Genomic DNA, 19,642 nt, shown 5'->3' with positions numbered 1-19,642 from the left:
CATGTGGCCTCTCTTCTCCCTCTAGTTGTGCTGGTTGTTCTGTCAGTACTCAGGTTGATTTTGTGGAAATTCAGAATGATTTGATAGTTATCTAGTTGTCCTCTAGGGATGACATGAGCATAGGGTCCTCCTACTATGCCACCATCTTAGCTTCCCTTCTGCAAATCTGGATATATATGATTTAATAAAGGAAATGGCTCATAAGCATATGAAAAGATGCTACACATATGTCATCAGCAAAGTTTAAATTAAAACAGTAATGAGATACCACTACACACCTAATCAAATGGCTAAGATCCAAAAAGTAAAATACCAAAGCTGGTGAAGGTGTAGAATATCAGGAATACACATTTATGGCTACAGGGAATGCAAAATATTACAGCTACTTTGAAAGATGTTTGGCAGTTTTTTTTTTTAATCAAACTAAACATACTCTCACCATATGATCTAGTAATCATACTCCTTGGAATTTACCCAAAGAAGTTGGAAAGTAATGTCCATATAAAAATCTACATGTGGGTGTTTATAGCAGCTCTTTTCTTAATTGCTAAAGCTTGGAATCAACCAAGATGTTTGTCAATAGGTGAATGGATAAACAAACTATGGTATAGCACACAAAGAAATAGGATTCAACAATACAAAGAAAAATTATTAAGCCATGAAAAGATATCAAAGAAAAAAGTGAAAAAAAGCCATCTGCAAAGGCTGTCTTATATGATTCCAATTACATGAAGTTCAGGGAAAGGTAAAACTAGAGATAGTAAAAAGATTAGTGGTTACCAGAAGTCGGGGGGGGGGGGGAATTAATAAATGCAGAATCGGGGGGGTGGGGACTTTAGGACAGTAAAACTACCGTGTAGGATATTATGGTAGATACATGTCATTACATATTTGTGAAAACCTGTATAATGTACAAAACAATGAATGAACTCTAAACTATGGACTTCAGTTAATAATAATGTATTGATATTGGCTCATTAACTGTAACAAATGTATTGCCCTAATGTTATATGTTAATAACGGGGGAAACTAGATAGAGTGGTGAGGGGATATATGAGGACTCTGTACTTTCTGCTTAATCTTTCCATAAACAAAAAAAAAAAACAGTTAAAAAATAGACTATAATTTAACATTTTTGCTAGACTTGCATGCAAAACTTGCACACAAATATAGCCATAGAAGCAGTATTTCTAATTATCAAAAAGTGGAAATAACCCAAATGTCCATTACCTGATGAATGGAATAGTAAAACATGATATATCCATACTGATGGAATATTATTCAGCCATAAAAAGAAATGAAGTAGTGATATATGCTACAGCATAAATGAACCTTGAAAATATGCTATAAAAGAAGCTAGTCACAAAAGCCTACATATTAAATGTATAAACGTATAATGTATGGAATAAGAAAATCTGCAGATATAGAGAGTGTATCAGTGATTGTCTAGAATTGGGAGAAATGGGGAGTGAGTGACTGTTAATAGGTTTCATTCTCTTTTGGAGGAGGAGGTGATTTAAAATGTTGTCAGATTGTGGCAATAGATGCATAGCACATTAAATTGTACATTTTGAATGGTACGGAAAGTAAATTATATCTCAATGAAACTATTATTTAAAAACTATGATTAATGTATTCAAGAAAACCCATGGGCAACATATACAATTTAAGCAAAATTATCTATGTAAAGCAACCAAAGGAAAATTCTAGAATTAAAAAAGCAATAGTTGAAATGAAGCACTCAGTTGATTGGTTTAATATTACATTAGTCAAACATAAGAAAGGACTATTAAAGTCAAGAAAAAAAATAACCAGACTAAAATTTGGAGGATAAAATAGAGAAAATAAGTACTTAAGACATATAGAGTATATAAAAAATACTGTGATTTACCAGGCCCAAATTAGGGGGGTAGGGCAGGGACATGCAACCTACCTGAATCATAGGGACTTCTCCTAAGGAAGAAACTAGGTTCTAATGCCAGAAGTAGAGGAATAAATTACAAAGAAAGCAAAATGACACAAAACAATGGTTAAACTATAATCTAGATACTCTAGTAAATATGATAGACCCCATGGGGTTGCAATCTAGCACAAACAGTAAGAAAATGTGACACCCTATACCCAAATGGCATAGGGTGCTCGATATTATTACAGAAAAATGTCCTGGGGAGGAAGTTTATTTAATTTTTAATTGTTTAAAGTCCATATATAAGCACTACCATGTAGTATTTGTCTTTCTTTAACTGGCATCTTTCACTTAGCATAATGCCCTCCAGTTTGATACATGTTGTTGCAAATGATAGGATTTCCTTTTTTTCTCAGGTTGAAAAATATTACATTGTATATTGTATTTCTTTATCCTTTCATCTGTGGATGGACACCTTGGTTGTTTCCATACCTCAGCTGTTGTGAATAATGATGCAATGAACATAGGAGTATAGATAGCTCTTCAAGTAATAATTATGTTTCCTTTGAATATGCAGTAGACCTTGAACAGTGCAGGGGTTAGGGGACCCCAATGCTCTGTGCAGTCAAAAATCCATGTATAACTTCAACTCCCCCCAAATTTAACTGTTAATAACCTTACTGATAACCTAAACAGTCAATTAATATATAGCTTGTAGGTTATATGGATTATATACTGTATTCTTAAAACAAAGTAAGCTAGAGAAAAGAAAATTCCATTAGGAAAATCATAAGAAAGAGAAACTACACTTATAGTATGGTACTGTAAAATATTCACATATAAGTGGACCTGAACAGTTCAAACCTGTGGTTTTTCAGGGGTCAGCTAGCTGTATACCCAGAAGCAGGAGGAAGACTGTAGGACACAAACTGACCATTAAAATATATTGTAGGAATAGAAAACTTTGAATACCTAGAAAGGGAGATTATGGGGATTTTGAAAGGACCATTGTTCAAGGTTATATATAGTTTAAATTATGACATTTCAGTAAGCCTGTGTATGAAGACTTGCTTATTTTTCTGGATTTGAATAGACTGCAAAGGAGCCTTGCTAAGTTTTTGATCAACAGCAACAACAACAACAAAAAGAGTAGAAATATTTTTTCTTTCATTATGAAACTGGAGGAAAGGCAAGGTTTATAAGCAGTATGAAGGCCCACTAGAATTTTCCCTCATGATAGTGCTAATTCAGGAGAAGAGTCTAAGGCCATAGAACAATTTTGAAAGCAAAATAAGGCTGCTGAGTCTTCACCCAGTGTACGAGATTAAGTTTTAATGGCATATGATGAAGTGGCTATGACACAGCTGGAAGACCTGGTTGAGTTGTTGAAAATGGCTCTCAAAGGAATTGGACAGTGGACATAGAAAAAGAACAAGGTAAATCCAAAAGAGTAAAAGGACAAAATTAATAAACAGAAAAGCCAAAATGGAGAAGAAAAGCTGTAACCTTGACAAATAAAACCAAACACTTGTTTCTTTAAAAGACCATTAAAATAAGCAATATTTGGCAAATATGATAGAGATGTGATTAGCCATAAAGCAGAGATTTTCTTTTTTTAATTACAAAAGAGTACCATGCTAACTTTATACCAACACATTTGAAAATCTAGATAGGAGCACCTGGGTGGCTCAGTGGTTGAGCATCTGCCTTCGGCTCAGGTCATGATCCCAGGGTCCTGGGATCAAGTCCTGCATCAGGCCCCCCACAGGGAACCTGCTTTTCCCTCTGCCTATGTATCTACCTCTCTTTCTGTGTCTCTCATGAATAAATAAATAAAATATTTTTAAAAAAAGAAAATCTAGACAAAGTGGATGACTATTGAATAAATTATATGAAGCCAATATTGACTTATATTTTGAGTAGAAAATACAAACAGCTTTATGAAATTAGAAAGCATAATCAAAGATGTACACCTTAGAAAGACTTTGGTTGCTTTCCAATTCATAAAAAAAAAGAAATAAAAGAAAGCTAACAATCCTAATACAAAAATCAGACATGGAAAATATACCAAATAAGTAAAAGTTTACTAGAGTTTACTAGAGTACCTTTCTTTTCAGCTTTTAGGTTCTAATTAATGGCAGCAAATGAATTCCAGTGACATATTGAAAAAAAGTCATTGTAATCAAGTATGATTTATGATTTCAAGTATAATCAAACCATAAAGCAGATTTGTAAAACTAAAATAATAGTTGGAAGGGAGAGAGAAATGTCCATATCCAAAATCAAAATACACTCCAAAGTTTTAAAAATCTAATAAGCTGTAACAGTACGTCAATATATATATCATTGAGCCAGAAGAGGAACCCAGGCATCTATGAGAAATAAAATATAGAAGAAATAAAATACAGGCTGTTCTTACTTGTGGAACTGCTAAGATGATCATGCAAGCTGATCTGTTTAAAGTGATCTTAATGATCAATAAGAAAAATATGACTGTTCCATGACCTTAAAAATTTTCTGACAAATCTGAAAATCTCTTCCTGTCGGTTATAAAGGTATAGACAAATTTAAAAGATGGTAAACCTTATATTCAGTGAACATACTGTAATTAGAACATTAGAAATACTTAGAATTAACAGTTTATTTCACTGGAAAAATCTCATGATGCTTCCAGTTTTCAGTCCAGCATGTGAAGAGCTTAGAAGTCACAACTCTGTCCTAACAAGTAAAAAGCTGAACAAACTGAAAAATCAACAATTCCTCTTAGATTCATTAGAAGAGTGGGATCACAGGGCAAATCATTGTCCACAAAATTGGAGAGGCAAACAGGCAGATACAGAGAATGACAACATACTGGAGCGGAAACCCAAGAGCAGAAATCTACATGGAAACCAGGACAGAGGTATAAAACTTGAATTATATTTGGCAAATTGCTAGAGGCTTATTGTAAAAAAAAAAAAAAAAAAAAAAAAAAAGTCTGTGAGTTAAAAATTCCAGGGTAGCCCCCGTACTTTCGAGTTTCCCTTCTTGGACCTCTACCAGATTGTCATTTTGAAGATCAGAGAAAAATCTCCTTAGGGTTCCTGCAGGGAGAAGAGAAAAGGCACAAGTTGGAAATACACAAAAGCATGTAGTCACACTTATGGCCTGTTCTTAAGAAGCTGTTTTTGCCTGATGCGTAACCTCTTGGGGTATTGTCAGATACTAACTGACCTGGAGGAAGGAAAATGCCCAACTCCAGCCCTGTCCAGCCATTCTGTCCCTATCAACAGGTGGGAGCAAAACCTGAGAGGCATTTGTGAAGTGTATAGCTCAGGGGCACAAGCTCACTGCAAGACTGAAATCTAGTGGTAGGACTCTAGAATGCTTCCACTCCCACACCACAACATCATGTCACTAAGGGCTTACTTTCTGCAGTTAATTTCATCCAGTACTTCAAATCTGGATTTAAATAAAGATTTTATTTATTTATTCATGAGAGACATTGAGAGAGAGGCAGAGAAATAAGCAGAGGGAGAAAGAAGGAGGCTCCCTCCGGGGAGCCTGATGTGGTTCTCTACCCCAGGACCCTGGGATCATGCCTTGAGCTGAAGGCAAATGCTCTATCACTGAGCCACCCAGGTGTCCCTGGATTTTTTAAAGGATGGAAAGTTGAGGCTTCCCTCGAGTCAACGCCAGGATGAAGCCCATCCTGCTGCAGGGCCATGAACGATCCATTATGCAGATTAAGTACAACCGCGAGGGAGACCTCCTCTTCACGGTGGCCAAGGACCCTATTGTCAATGTGTGGTACTCCGTGAATGGTGAGAGGCTGGGCACTTACATGGGCCATAGTGGAGCTGTGTGGTGTGTAGATGCTGACTGGGACACCAAACATGTCCTTAACCGGCTCAGCTGATAATAGCTGTCGTCTCTGGGACTGTGAAACAGGGAAGCAGCTGGCTCTACTCAAGACCAATTCAGCTGTCAGGACGTGTGGCTTTGATTTTGGGGGCAACATCATCATGTTCTCCACGGACAAACAGATGGGCCACCAGTGCTTTGTGAGCTTCTTTGACCTGCGGGATCCAAGCCAAATTGATAACAATGAGCCCTACATTAAGATCCCTTGCAACAACTCCAAGATCACTAGTGCTGTTTGGGGACCCCTGGGGGAGTGCATCATCGCGGGTCATGAAGACAGAGAGCTCAACCAGTATAGCGTCAAGTCTGGAGAAGTACTGGTGAATGTTAAGGAGCACTCCCAGCAGATCAATGATATCCAGTTATCCAGGGACATGACCATGTTTGTCACTGCTTCCAAGGACAACACAGCTAAGCTCTTTGACTCCAAAACTCTTGAAGACCAGAAGACTTTCTGGACAGAACATCTAGTCAACTCAGCTGCCCTCTCTTCCAACTATGACCATGTGGTGCTGGGTGGTGGTCAGGAAGCCATGGATGTAACCACCACCTCTACCAGGATTGGCAAGTTTGAAGCCAGATTCTTCCACTTGACCTTTGAAGAAGAGTTTGGAAGAGTCAAGGGTCACCTCGGACCCATCAACAGCGTTGCCTTCCATCCCAATGGCAAGAGCTATAGCAGCGTGGTGAAGGTGGTTATGTCCACATCCACTAGTTCACCCACAGTACTTTGAATTTGAGTTTGAGGCTTAAGAAGCTTGGATCTCCATCAGGACCAGGGGAATTTTCTGGGCCAGGGCTCACAAAGTTTTGGACTCTAAGAAATAAATTAGTTTGGAAATAAAGAAAGAAAGAAAGAAAGAAAATTGAATCATGTAAAATGCTTAATTGACACCACAAATGGCAGGAAAAGAGTGACAAACAAAAATAGGAAAAAGAATAAGAGCGACAAATACAAAACAGTAACAAATATGTTAGATATTAATTAGAAATTAATCCAATTATATAAATAACCACTTTAAATTGCAACAGTCTAAATATATTATTTTAAAAAGGAGATTGGGGATCCCTGGGCGGCTCAGCGGTTTAGTGCCTGCCTTCAGCCCAGGGCATGATCCTAGAGTCCTGGGATCGAGTCCCACATTAGGCTGCCTGCATGGAGGCTGCTTCTCCCTCTGCCTGTGTCTATGCCTCTCTGTGTGTGTGTGTGTGTGTGTCTCATGAATAAAAAGATAAAATCTTAGAAAAAAATAAATAAAATAAAAGACGGAGATTATCAGAGAGGGTGAAAAAAACAAGATCTAACCATAAGAAATCTTCTTTGAATATAAAAATACATATAGATTAAAAGTAAATGGGTGGAGAAAAATATACCATGCTCATATGAATCAGTGTAAGGAGCTATATTAATTTCAGACAGAGAAGACTTCAAGACAAAGAAAAGTATCAGGTACAAAGAGAGGTATTATGTAATAATAAAGGGGTCTATTCTTTAAGAAGACATAATTTTTAATGTGTATATACCTAACAACAAAACATCCAACTTTGTGAGACAAAAACTGATAAAAATGTAAGGAGAAAGAGATGAATCCATGATTATAGCTGGAGACTTCTACATCCCTTCACCATAATGGATAGATCCAACAGGCAGAAAATCAAAATATAGCTGAATTCCACAGCACCATCAACCAAATGTATTTAACAAACATCTATAGACCACTTCATTTAACAGTAGAATATATGTCTCAAGCTCATGTGGAATATACACCAAGACAGACCATGTTCTGGGCCCTAAAACACATGACAAATTTAAAACAACAGAAATCATAATGTTTGTTCTCAGACCACAGTGAAACTAAATGAGGAATCAAGAACAAATAAATAGCTAGAAAATCCCCCAAATACTTGGGAGTTTAAACAACACACTTCTAAATAATGCATTGGTCAAAAAAATCTCAAGAGAACTTTTAAAATATTTTGAACAAAATGAAAATGAGAACAGATCAAAACTTGTGGGATGCAGCAAAAACAGAGCATAGGGGGAAATTTATAGCATTGGATGTGTAATTAGAAAAGAAGAAATATCTAAAATCAATCACCTAAGCTTCTACCTTAAGAAACTAGGAAAAGAAGATCTAATATAATCCAAAGTAAGCAGAAAAAAAGAAACAGTAAAAATCAGAGAAATTAAAAACAGAAAATTGGGACACCTGGGTGGCTTAGCAGTTGAGCGTCTGCCTTTGGCTCAGGGCATGATCCCAGGGTCCAGGATCCAGTCCCACATCAGGCTCCCTATGGGGAGCCTGCTTCTCCTTCTCCCTATGTCTCTGTCTCTTTCTCTCTGTCTCTCATGAATAAATAAATAAATCTTTTTTTAAAAATAAATAAATCTTTAAAAAAAAAAACAGAAAATCAACAAAGTCAACAAAACCAAAATTTGATTCTTTGAAAACATAAAATTTAAAAGTTTCTAGTCAGATTAATGAGAGAGAGAGAGAGAGAGGACAAACTATTGATATCAGAAATGCAGGACAGGATATCATCAATGCATATCCCACAGACATTAGGATAGCAAAGGAATACTAAGAGCAACTCTATGCCTACCCAGTTGAGAAGAATCTGGATGAAACAGGCCAATTCCTGGAAAGACAATCTTTGAAAACTCACACAAAGAAAAATAGATAATCTGAATAAGCCTATATTTACTTTTAAAATTGAATCAATAATTAATAACTCTCAAAACAGAAAACACAAGGCCCAGATGTGTTTAGTGATTAACTCTACCATTTAAGGAAGAAATTATACCAATTCTACACAATATCTTTTAGAAGATTAAAGCAGGGGGAATACTTCCTACCTCATTCTATGAAGCCAGCATTATGCTAACATCACACTTAACGGTGAGAAACTAAAATCTTTCCTGCTATGGTTAGGAACAAGATAGGGGGTTTCCACTCAATACTCCCTTTCAACATTTACCAGAAATTCTAGCTAATGCAATGAGCCAAGAAAAGGAAATAAAATGAGTACAGATGGAAAAGGAGAAACTAAAGCTGTCTTCGTTTTTGCAGATGACATGACTGTCTAATATGTGAAAAAAAATCAGAAAAATATCCAAAAACTTCTGAAACTAATAAGTGATCAGAGGAAGGTTGTCCACACCTATTAGAAGGGCCAGCCTCCAGAACACTGACAACATCAAATGCTGACTGCTGACAACAATGTAGAGCAACACAAAGTCTTGTTCATTGTTAGTTGGTGTGTGAAATGGTGCAGCTACTTTGGAAGATAGTTTGATGATTTTATATAAGTAAACATACTGTTAAAACAAATGAGTAAATGGACAAACAAAAAGCAGAATCCTATAAATACAGAAAACAAACTGATGGTTGCCAGAGGGAAGGGGGATGTGCAGATGGACAGAATGTGTGAAGAGGAGTGGGAGATATAGGCTTCTAGTTATGGAATGAATGAAGTCACAGGAATTAAAGGTAGAACATAGAAAATGCAGTCAATGATATTGTAATGATGTTGTATGGTGACAGATGGCAGCCACACTTGTGGTGAGCACAGCATAATCTATAGAGATGTTGAATCACACTATGTTATACACCTGATACTAATGTAATCTTGTGTGTCAACTACACTCAAATAAAAAAAAAACTAAAAAGCAAACAAGAAAAACTAAACATTTTCTTGCCATACAACCTAGCAATTGCTCTCCATACAACCTAGCAATTGCTCTCCTTGGTATTTACCCAAAGAAGTTGAAAAGTCCACATAAAAAGCTGCATACAGATGTACACAGTAGCTTTAATTGCCAACACTTGTTATCAACCAAGGTATACTTCAATGCATAAATGGATGAATATCTGTGGTACATCCAGACACTGGAATACTATTCAGTGCTAAAATACAATGGGCTCTCAAGCCATGAAAATACATGGAAGAAACTTAAATGCATATTACTGAACCAAAGAAGCCAATCTGAAAGACTACGCATTATATGATTTCTACTCTATGACATATTAGAATAGATAAAAGTATGGAGACGGTAAAAAGGTCAATAGTTTTCCAGGGATTAGGGTCAAGAAAGGGATGAAAAGGCAGAGCAGAGAGGATTTGGGGGACAGGGAAACTAGACTACAGAGGTAGATATATGTCATTATACATCTGTCCAAACTCATAGAATATAGGACACCAAGAATGAACCAATGACTGTCGACTTGAGCCATAATAATGTTTTGATGTAGGCTCATCAATTATAACAAATATGCCACTCTGGTGTGGGAAGTTGATACTGTGCTTACATGGGGGCAGAAGAGATATGGAACTCCCTACTTTCTGCTCAGTTTTGCTATGAACCTAAAACCACTCCAAAAAATAAAGTCTAATTTTAAAGGAGAAAAGAAAAGACTTCTATCAAGGCTATTTTGCACAGTGCTTGCCCTCCTCCTGCCGTGTAGCTGACAATAAAGAGCAAGAATCTCTTCCATGCCTTGGCAAAGTGTCATACTCCGTTCTGAGTCTGGTATCCACTTCTGACATTTTATCCTTTGTGCTTTTAATGTCTGGAGATATATAGATATATCTGAAAGTTCCTTTAATGTGAAGCTTTTGGCTGACATCGTTTACTCTCGGACATCTTCATCCTTTTGTCCCTTCCATCCCTTCCCTTCATCCCTTTCCACAGGTACTGATTGTGCCTTTACTAAGTAGCTTTGGTTGCATATTTACTCTCACTGTGCCTGCAGATTCAACATCCCCAGAGGCAGCTATTTCTGTAGCGGTTCCTTCATATTCTGTGAGAATTGCACTTCCAAAGAATCGCTTTCTGTTCCCTTGTGACACGTGTCCCTTTATTGTCTCTCCCTCCCACTCAAGATTGTCCAGTTTTGTGATCTGTGATGTGGATGTTCAAGAGGAGGACAAAGAAGCAGCAGAATGACATGTTTGCTGTCTGGGTATCTGTGTGTGAACTGAATAACGTGCACGGGGACCAAGCACTGCCCGACCGTGAAGGAAGTGACTGCTGATCACGACACACATCTGTTATCTGTATGGTAATTTGAGATCTGAGGAATTAGCTATGAAGTTTGTACTTCATGTTCTTTCTCACCCTTAATATATGGTGGTAACTGAAATGTGAATTGTGTTGCTCTGGGACCAATATTATTTAACGAAATAGTGGTAACTGAAATTTGTGCAGAGGTGTGCAATGCAGAGCAAAAACTGCCTGTATAGTATGCATTTGGTAATATTTTATTGTAAGAAAAGAATAATATAGAGGAACATAAGGTAGGATGAGAAATACTGTTCTTATTATGATGAAGTCTTTGCCTAAGCAGAACATGAAAGTGAGATATCAGAAAGAACCAGACAGGGGATTGGACTTCGTGTAACTTAAAAAATTCTACATGGCAAAAAGTAATCTAAACGGATTTACATACAGAGGCAGTGAAACACCGGGACACCTACACCCCAGTGTTTCTAGCAGCAATGTCCACAATAGCCAAACTGTGGAAGGAGCCTCATGTCCATCGAAAGATGAATGGATAAAGAAGATGTGGTTTATGTATACAATGGAATATTACTCAGCCATTAGAAACAACAAATACCCACCATTTGCTTAGACGTGGATGGAACCGGAGGGTATTATGCTGAGTGAAGTAAGTCAATCGGAGAAGGACAAACAGTGTATGTTCTCATTCATTTGGGGAATATAAAAAATAGTGAAAGGGAATAAAGGGGAAAGGAGAGAAAATGAGTGAAAATATCAGTGAAGATGACAGAACATGAGAGACTCCTAACTCTGAGAAACACACAAGGGGTAGTGGAAGGGGAGGTGGGCGGGGGGGTGACTGGGTGACGGGCACTGAGGGGGACACTTGATGGGATGAGCACTGGGTATTATGCTATATGTTGGCAAATTGAACTTCAATAAAAATAAATAAATAAATAAATAAATAAATAAATAAATAAATAAATAAATAAATAAATTAAATAAATAAAAATAAAGTTACAAGACAAGTGACAAATTAGGAATTATAAACATCTGACCAAGAATTTGGCCAACCATTCCTTCTTCTACAACAGTGTAAGGATGGGAAATCTAAGGGATTTGAACCTCAGGAATCAGTAGTCGGGAGGTTAAACTCCATTTCTCACCATGCGAACTTCATGCTATGGAGTGCAAAGCATCTTCCAATAGGAAAGGCAGTGTATCCTCAGTCTAATCCCGATCCTGTGCAATGCACTTAGAGAAATGTTGAGTAACTTTGTGATAGATGAATCTGTTTTCTGTTCTATAAGAAAAGAACAATTAACAGAATGTCTGTTTCTCCTGGGGCAGAATTCCACTATTGTCTCTGCACCACTGAGCTTTGCAAAATGTTGAAACACACAGTCTGTAGCAAATCACTCTTAAACAATCAAGAGGGAAAGAAATGGAAAGGCTAATGAACTTGCCAATTACCCTTGTAGCCCCAGCTTCTGAATATAAGGATGATGGAAGATACCTGATTCCATGTATGGAGACCCTCTGGGGCATAGAGATTCAAATGAAGCAGAGTAGGGAGGAATGCCTCTGCTAACCCACCAGAGGTTGGATTATTTAGAGTTTCAACGAGGAAATGTTGATTAAGAAATGAGAGGATACAGGCAGGAGCAGCTCCTGAAATGGTGCCTAAGTACCTCAAATATTCCTCAGGAATCCCACGGACAACTATGTCAGAGTAGAGCTGACAAATGGAGTATAATAAGCACAGAGATCATGCCCTTGTCAGCCAGCATACAGAGAGCATTACTGATCCTCAGCAAATCATTACTGATCCTCGGAAAAATGTACTGTGATTGGGTAGATGTGTGATATTGGAGATGGGTTTGCAGCTGCACTTGCCAAATCACCTTTGCAAAGCATAGTAGGTCATGGCCAGAGAAGCAAAGGCTGCTCTGCTCTTTCTCAAGCAGAAAGGGATTTTAAAAGGGCCAAGTTCTCTCCCAGAAATGATGGCGTTAGCCAATTATAGATTAGTGATTAGTACAAGCACCTGTGATTCCCTCAGCTAATCTCAGTCTTGAAGTTGGGGTAGAAGATCTCAGGTGCTGGGTGATCAGTCACAATCCCTCTGAACAGGTGCTTAATCAGGACCGGATAGGATGCATTCAGCTTTGGGCACCTGACAGCTGGTACTAGCTCTTTCTCTGCCCTCCAGGATGGCCTTAGACAAGTCCCTTACACCTTTGCCTCTACAGTTTTTATTGTCTTGTTTATGTATACGAAGTGGTGGTCACACTGCTTGGTGACATATTCAGTTAAAAAAGCCCTCCATTACCAAATGCAAACCGAACAAAGAATGCTTTCTCTTAGTAAGCCTAAATAGCAGTTTTCTGAACTCTTTTTACTCCAGGCGACGTTCATTAATACACCAGGAGAACAAAGTGCAGAAGAAGACAGGACATAGACTTTCATCCAATGTGGTCCTGAGACTTGTGACTCTTAAACAAGCATACCCAGTGGTTAAGAACACAGGTTAGGGGGCAGCCCGGTTGGCTCAACGGTTTAGCGCCGTCTTCAGCCCAGGGTGTGATCTTGGAGAACCGGGATTGAGTCCCACATCAGGCACCCTGCATGGAGCCTGCTTCTCCCTTTGCCTGTGTCTCTGCCTCTCTCTCTCTATGTCTCTAATGAATAAATAAAAAAATCTTTAAAAACAAAACAAAACATCACAGGTTAGCAGTGGTTGAATGTGTCTGAAAGTCAGGATGCCAGAATTTAAAAATTGCCATTCTGAAACATCTTAAGGCCTTGGGACAAATTACTTCCTAAACTTTTTTCCTGCATCTTAGAAAATAAAGTAACTGCCTTATTATAGGTTGAATAATACTCCTACTCCAAAATGTCCATGCCTTGATCCCCAAAACTTGAGAATGTTACCTGAAATGGCAAAAGGGATTTGCAGATGGGATTGCTAAGGATCTGAAGATGGAGCTTTTATATTATTTTGGATTATCTGATGGACCCTGAAAGTAATCCCAAGTGTTCTCCTAAAAGAAAGGGAGAAGGAGATTTTACTACAAAGACAATGTGTCAAAGAAGCAGGGATTAGATTGATGTGGCCAAAAGCCAAGGAATGCTGGCAGCCACCAGAAGCTAGGAAAGGCAAGGAATGGATTCTCCTTTAGGGCTTCCGGAGGGAGCACAGCCCTGTCAACTCCTGATTTCAGCCTAGTGAAAATGCTTTCAGATCTCTGACTTCCAGACCTGTAAGAAAATAAATGTGTTTTAAGCCACCAAGTTTGTGGTGATTTGTTACAGCAGCCATAGGGAACTTATACTTCATAGGAACTGTGACTGGAAAAAAAATGTGTGACTGGACATGCACTTAGCAACATGTCTGTTGCTCAGTAGGGATGCTGTGAATGTATTTTATTTTTGGAAACTAAAGCTTTGGTTTTGAGGATCATCAAAACCAGTACAATGGTCATCATTTTTCTTCATGTTCATCCTGGTAAAAATATCTAGATGCCTGGTAGGAAGATCTTTCTTCTCCCCACAACCTCCGTCTTCTAATACTTGGAGGAGAAAGGTTCCTTTTTCCTCATTCAAGTCACATTATTTCCCTTTCAATTTTCATTACTCTTCATTCAACCAGTCTTTCTAAACCTTAAAGAAAGCAAAGGCATTTCTCAATGGATTCAGGTGCTACCTGAAATTAACATTTCAACCAGATTATTATTTCTAGGTCTTACTACCAGCAATTTCTGAAAATTAACTCCTCTCCAGTTTCTGTGCTCATTCATTTCCTCATATCTCTCTTCTGCTTTGAGTTCATGCTTGTCAACTTAGTCCTTTTCCTAAACTCATTTTATAATAAGGTAACCCAGCAAAGTGATTAAAATCTAGATGGTCTGGTTTTACATCCTGGGTTTTGCTACCAACTTACTGTGTGACTTGGACAAGCTATATAACCTTTCTGGTTTCCCCCAAAAAGTGGATATTATTAATAATACCTATAGGTTGCTATTATGGGGATTAAGTGAGTTAATATTTGCTAAGCACTTGTCATAGTGTAAGCACTACAAATATGTTTGTTAACAATGATAAATGCAAAATTCAAGCATATAACTTTCTCAACGTCCTATCATAACTTTGAGATATATATTTGATGAAATCAATATAAGTCTTTTTAAGAGGAACAGAAAGATATTTCTGTCCAGAAAATATTTTTGAGTGATTGTCCATGTGGCTAACTTAGGTAGTAGCCAATGTTTCCAAATTTCTGTATGACAGCCTTGATTAGTCTAATGGAAAACTAGAAACTGAACTTCTGTTTTAAAGCCTTTACCTCAAGGCCCTTCACTGCCATCTCTTTATGCATAAACTTTCATTCGTCCTCCACGTTATGAAAATCTACTTCTAAGTCTCTGATGTCAAGCTCAGCATGGATTTAACAAAAAGACACTACATCAGAGAGAGAATTTTTCAGGCCTGGTTTTGTCTTGTTTTGTTTGGTTGCCCTCCTCGCACCTGTAGCCTCAGACAAAATCAGGAGATCCACATCATGGCTCTAATTCTTAGCACCTGTTTGATTCTGCCAGCCTCAGTTTTCCTAATCTGGAAGGGATATCTGAGGACAACACTGTCTTAGGACTGCTAAAAAGAACATTTCCAGCTCTGTCTCAGGTGAGGTGTGAACTGCTGATGGGAAGCCTGGTTACATCACATGACCCTGGGATCTTAGCAGTGATTAGGTCAGGAAGGGCCTGTGCAGGCACATCACACTCAGGTAGTTTCTAGATCTTTAAAATGAATATATTTAGGGCAAGAAAGATATGCATACATGAGTCTGAACCACTGAAATTTTTCACAAGCTACCATTTAGTTCTTGAGAAATATATGTAGGGAAAATGTCCTGCTTATTACTAACTGGAGTTGTAGCCCAAAATGCCATATAAAATGTTTAATCTTGTAAAATGTATGGGGCCTTTGGTGAACTCTCACTTAAGGTCTAAACCAGTATTTGGTATAATATAGAAAGTGGACTATTTGCATCATAATTACCCGGAGTGCTGGTAGAAATCCAGACTGTTGTTTCTTCCACAGAGCTACAAACTTAGGATAGTGGGGCCAGAATTATGCATTTTTCATAATTAGTGATTAGTGAGCATTTCTGGCCTAGCCTAAAAGCAGTTTGAATGGCCCCTTTGGCTCCCTTTCTCTTATGCTTTGATCTTGTATCTTCCAAACTGAGAAGGGGGAGGGGTGAAGGGTTCTAGGAAAGGAAGGGACCTGGCTAAGTAAACACCACTGTTTGAAAATAAAATAGTTTAGGTCGCCTGAGTGGCTCAGTATGTGAATCATCTGCCTTCAGTTCAGGTCATGATCTTGGGGTCCTGGGATTGAGCCCTGAACCAGGCTCCTTGCTCAGCAGGGAGCCTGCTTCTCCTTTTCCCTCTGTCTACCATGTTCTCTCTCTGTGTCAAATAATAAATCTCAAAAAAAAGAAAATAAAATTATTAATGAGTGAGCGAGCAGTGCAAAGATTGAAAAAAGAGGGAAACAATTCAAATTTTAGGAAAAATTATTAAAAATGTATGAGAAAATAGTAGATGAAATATCAAGCAAACTAAAATAGAGCATGATTTTAAACAAGGAATGGTAAAGACCAGTAGGAGTGCTATACTGACAGAGTAGAATATATAATCCTACCACATTATTTTCCCCAGGACTAAGCAATACTTGGTCAATACAGGCTGTTGGTTTTCAGCCCTTAGAGCCAAGCTGTGGATAAAACACAGAACACTTTGCTACAATTGTATGGAAACATGTAAATACTAACAGCACAAACAAAAGCAAACATGTTATTGATAGAAAGTAAGTTAAGTGAGTTAGTTATGCAAGGGGAGAGACAGGCAGAGGAGCCATGGCACACAGGATCATGCATAGAGGAAAATCACGAGATTAGGGTGAAAGTAAGTAACACAAGAAATAAATAATTGTTAATATTTCTTGACCTGTCCTGTGTGTTAGACACTAAAGGCTGCAAATACGTTACTATTTGCATTATCATAAGCAACCCCATAAGGTAGGTTGTGATTCTAATTCAAGTGGTGCATCATCAGAACCACAGCTTTTAGCCCTTTGCTACCACTTCCTTCACCAATAAACCCAGCGCAGTTACATGAAGGTACAACGAGGAAGCAGCAAAATTAATTGAATATGATGTTTGGAAAGGAAGAGGGAGAGAAAACAGTGGGAGTGGAATTTATCTTCCTCCATCATGTTAGAGTGGTAAAAACGTTGTCTAAAAGGAGTATGTCATGATACAGCAGGATAAGCATAACGTTTAGAATTGTGGGGGTGACATCAAAGTAGCAAGAAACTGACTCTGGAGAGGGGACCTTGAGGGAGAAGGGCTGCATTTCACTATCCTTCAAGTTGCTGTTAGGCTCAGGTATTCTTTTCATAAAAATAAAATGTCTATATAGAAATTGCTTCTACTGCATAAGTGCATCAAAACATGATATTCAAAATCATCTTTACCTCTACCACATATTTGTTAAATATTTTACAAATATTATTCAGGGTATTACTTTTAGCTTGAAGGCTTAAAAAAAAAGTCAAGAAGTAGGAATTTTTAAAAGTTGTCCCTGGTAACATTACCAGACAGGGCTGAGAGAGGGTGCAGGACTATTAGAAGCAAACTGGATTTCAACCCTGCTTCTGAGAGGCAGTTCTGACTACAAAGGGTAGGCAATTCTTTGCAGCCAGGGAGCAGGAGCTTTGATCCTCTGGAACTGTAATAAACAACTTAGAGTAAATGAATCGGGCAGCAGGGTGCCTGGAGGGGTCCAGCAGCCTCTGTGTGCTGGTGCTCTTTGTTTTTACAGGGCTGATCTCATAAATGTTGCACTAGGCTCAGTGCTGTGCATTTTTAAGCTCAGTTATCATATTTTTCCACGTGTTTACTTCATAAAAGTAGGCACTTTTATGCTCCTGTTAAAATGGGATCTCCTATTTGAATTGCCTGCTGAAGGCAAGGAAAGCACTTTTGCCTAAGGAGCTCATTAGCATGCATATATATGCATATGCCCTATCTCCATCCTATCTCTATCTGTATATCTACTTACTTACCCACCTACCTACCTACCTATCATCTGTGCATCTATCCTTATTTATAGAATGACAACAACATGGGTTATAAGTTACTTCCTTATCTTAGCCTTCCCAAAATCTTGCAACGTAAATAGGCCACGGAGAAAGCACTGAGTTCCTGGAGACTCTTGAAGGTTGGTCTACCATTAGTCATCGCACAGCCAATAAATGGTGCAGAGTATTCAACCCAAATCTTCTCTTTCCTCCCTCTGCTGACCCTATGCCAGCCACCCACATTAGTTTATAACTGCTCCCTGAGGGTATCCGGTACCCCTCTTATGGGTCTTTGCAGCGATTATTCCAATTATTTACAATGCTTTTCCCTCAGATATTTCATTCATTCACCTCCCTCAAGCCTGTCAAATCCCACTTTTAGTGAGGCTTATCCTGTCCACTGTTAAAATTGAAGCTGTGCTTCTCTCTGCCTACAGCCTCAATGCTCCGTAGGCTACACTGTTTTCCAAAGGAGTTGGAACTCACTAACCTAGCAGATAATTTACACGTATGTATTTTTCTCCCCTCCAACTAGAATGTAAGCCCCACAAGGTCAGGAATTTTGCCTTTATTAAGTCTAGTGGAGATCCAGAAAAGTTTAGGGTCAGCCAGAACTGGGCAAAATGGTGACACAGGTGATTTGATATTTTAGTGATTTAGATCAGAGCTGGGCTGATTATTGAAAAGGACCTGTTCTAGTGCGCTTAAGCAGCACAATAAATTCTAAGTCAACTGAAATTTCTAACACACACAGACAGAGCAGGCATGTATGTGCTCTTTTTCCATTTGCTTCTCCAGGCTCAAATCTGTCTTCTCTGGGTGAAGTGGGAACACGTAAGAAAGATTGGCCTAAGTCTAAACTAGGAAGGCACCCAAGAAAACATTTAAATAGTTTTAGAAAACTAAAATCATAGGGTGGTTTCCTTTCACTCATCAAGGGTTATTCAACCTCTATTGAGGTCAGAGTCGGGGGAGAGGAGAGCAAAGCACAGAGGGTGGAAGCAAGGACGAGTCACCTCATCTCTCCCTCCAAGGGACCTTCCTTCCTCCTGGATTCCCATCCCTTACACTCAAAATGCAGATTTCAGGTTCTGTGTGTGCAGCCAGAACCTGTGGCTACTTCCACATTCCAGTCACTGAGACACGGAAAATTTGGCACAAAGTCTGGTTCAACCCACCGCACTCACATAGGTTCATTCTTTCTCTACTGCCGAGACAAAAAGACACACGAGCAAAGGCAGATTAGTGAGAACAAAGTTTTATAGATATAGAAGTATATCTACGTAATCTGGGAAAGATAAGAGCCCATTGAGGGTCTGATACAGCAAAATCCATTTACTATGACACAGAATATGTGGGGGAATGTCTGTTCCGTAGAGGTTGAGATTCATGACAAAAGAAAGGAAGCAGTTGGTGGCGGCTCCTAGACAGGCTATGAAGGTTCCCCAGCCATGCGCAGAGCACAGAACAGTGGACCAAGAACTTGCACACACAGCGCTGGCTCACCAAAGTCAGAGGGGTGCCCTGACTAGGGGCAGGCCCACATGTTCCAAGAGTGGAGATTTCTCTCTAAAAGGCATGGCGGTATCCCCCATTGCACCACCAGTGCTGTGGCTTGCGGGGGTTCTGTGTGCTCTGTAGGAATGGGGGACCGTGATGATGTCCAGTCGCAGTAGGTACGG

The 19,642-nt window shown here is 38.7% G+C and overlaps 1 long non-coding RNA gene and 1 pseudogene across 8 annotated transcripts in view; both read left to right on the top strand.

Moving 5' to 3' along the window:
• Positions 1-19,642, top strand: part of LOC140639040 (uncharacterized) — a 187,616-nt gene that overhangs the window by 15,170 nt on the left and 152,804 nt on the right. For 5 of the 8 annotated variants that reach the window (XR_012035917.1, XR_012035921.1, XR_012035920.1 and 2 more), the window contains exon 4: positions 10,694-10,872. This is a non-coding gene — a long non-coding RNA (uncharacterized lncRNA). Of the gene's footprint in view, positions 1-10,693; positions 10,960-13,218; positions 17,621-19,642 lie in introns of those variants that run through there. The other 3 variants (XR_012035923.1, XR_012035915.1, XR_012035922.1) reach the window with 2 other exon arrangements.
• On the top strand, positions 5,538-6,562 carry LOC140620419 (eukaryotic translation initiation factor 3 subunit I pseudogene; annotated as a pseudogene).

Source organism: Canis lupus, chromosome 1 (assembly GCF_048164855.1).
Source record: "Canis lupus baileyi chromosome 1, mCanLup2.hap1, whole genome shotgun sequence".
Lineage (NCBI taxonomy): Eukaryota > Metazoa > Chordata > Mammalia > Carnivora > Canidae > Canis > Canis lupus.
Note: the sequence above shows the minus strand (reverse complement) of the source record. Positions and strands in the feature narration are given on the sequence as shown.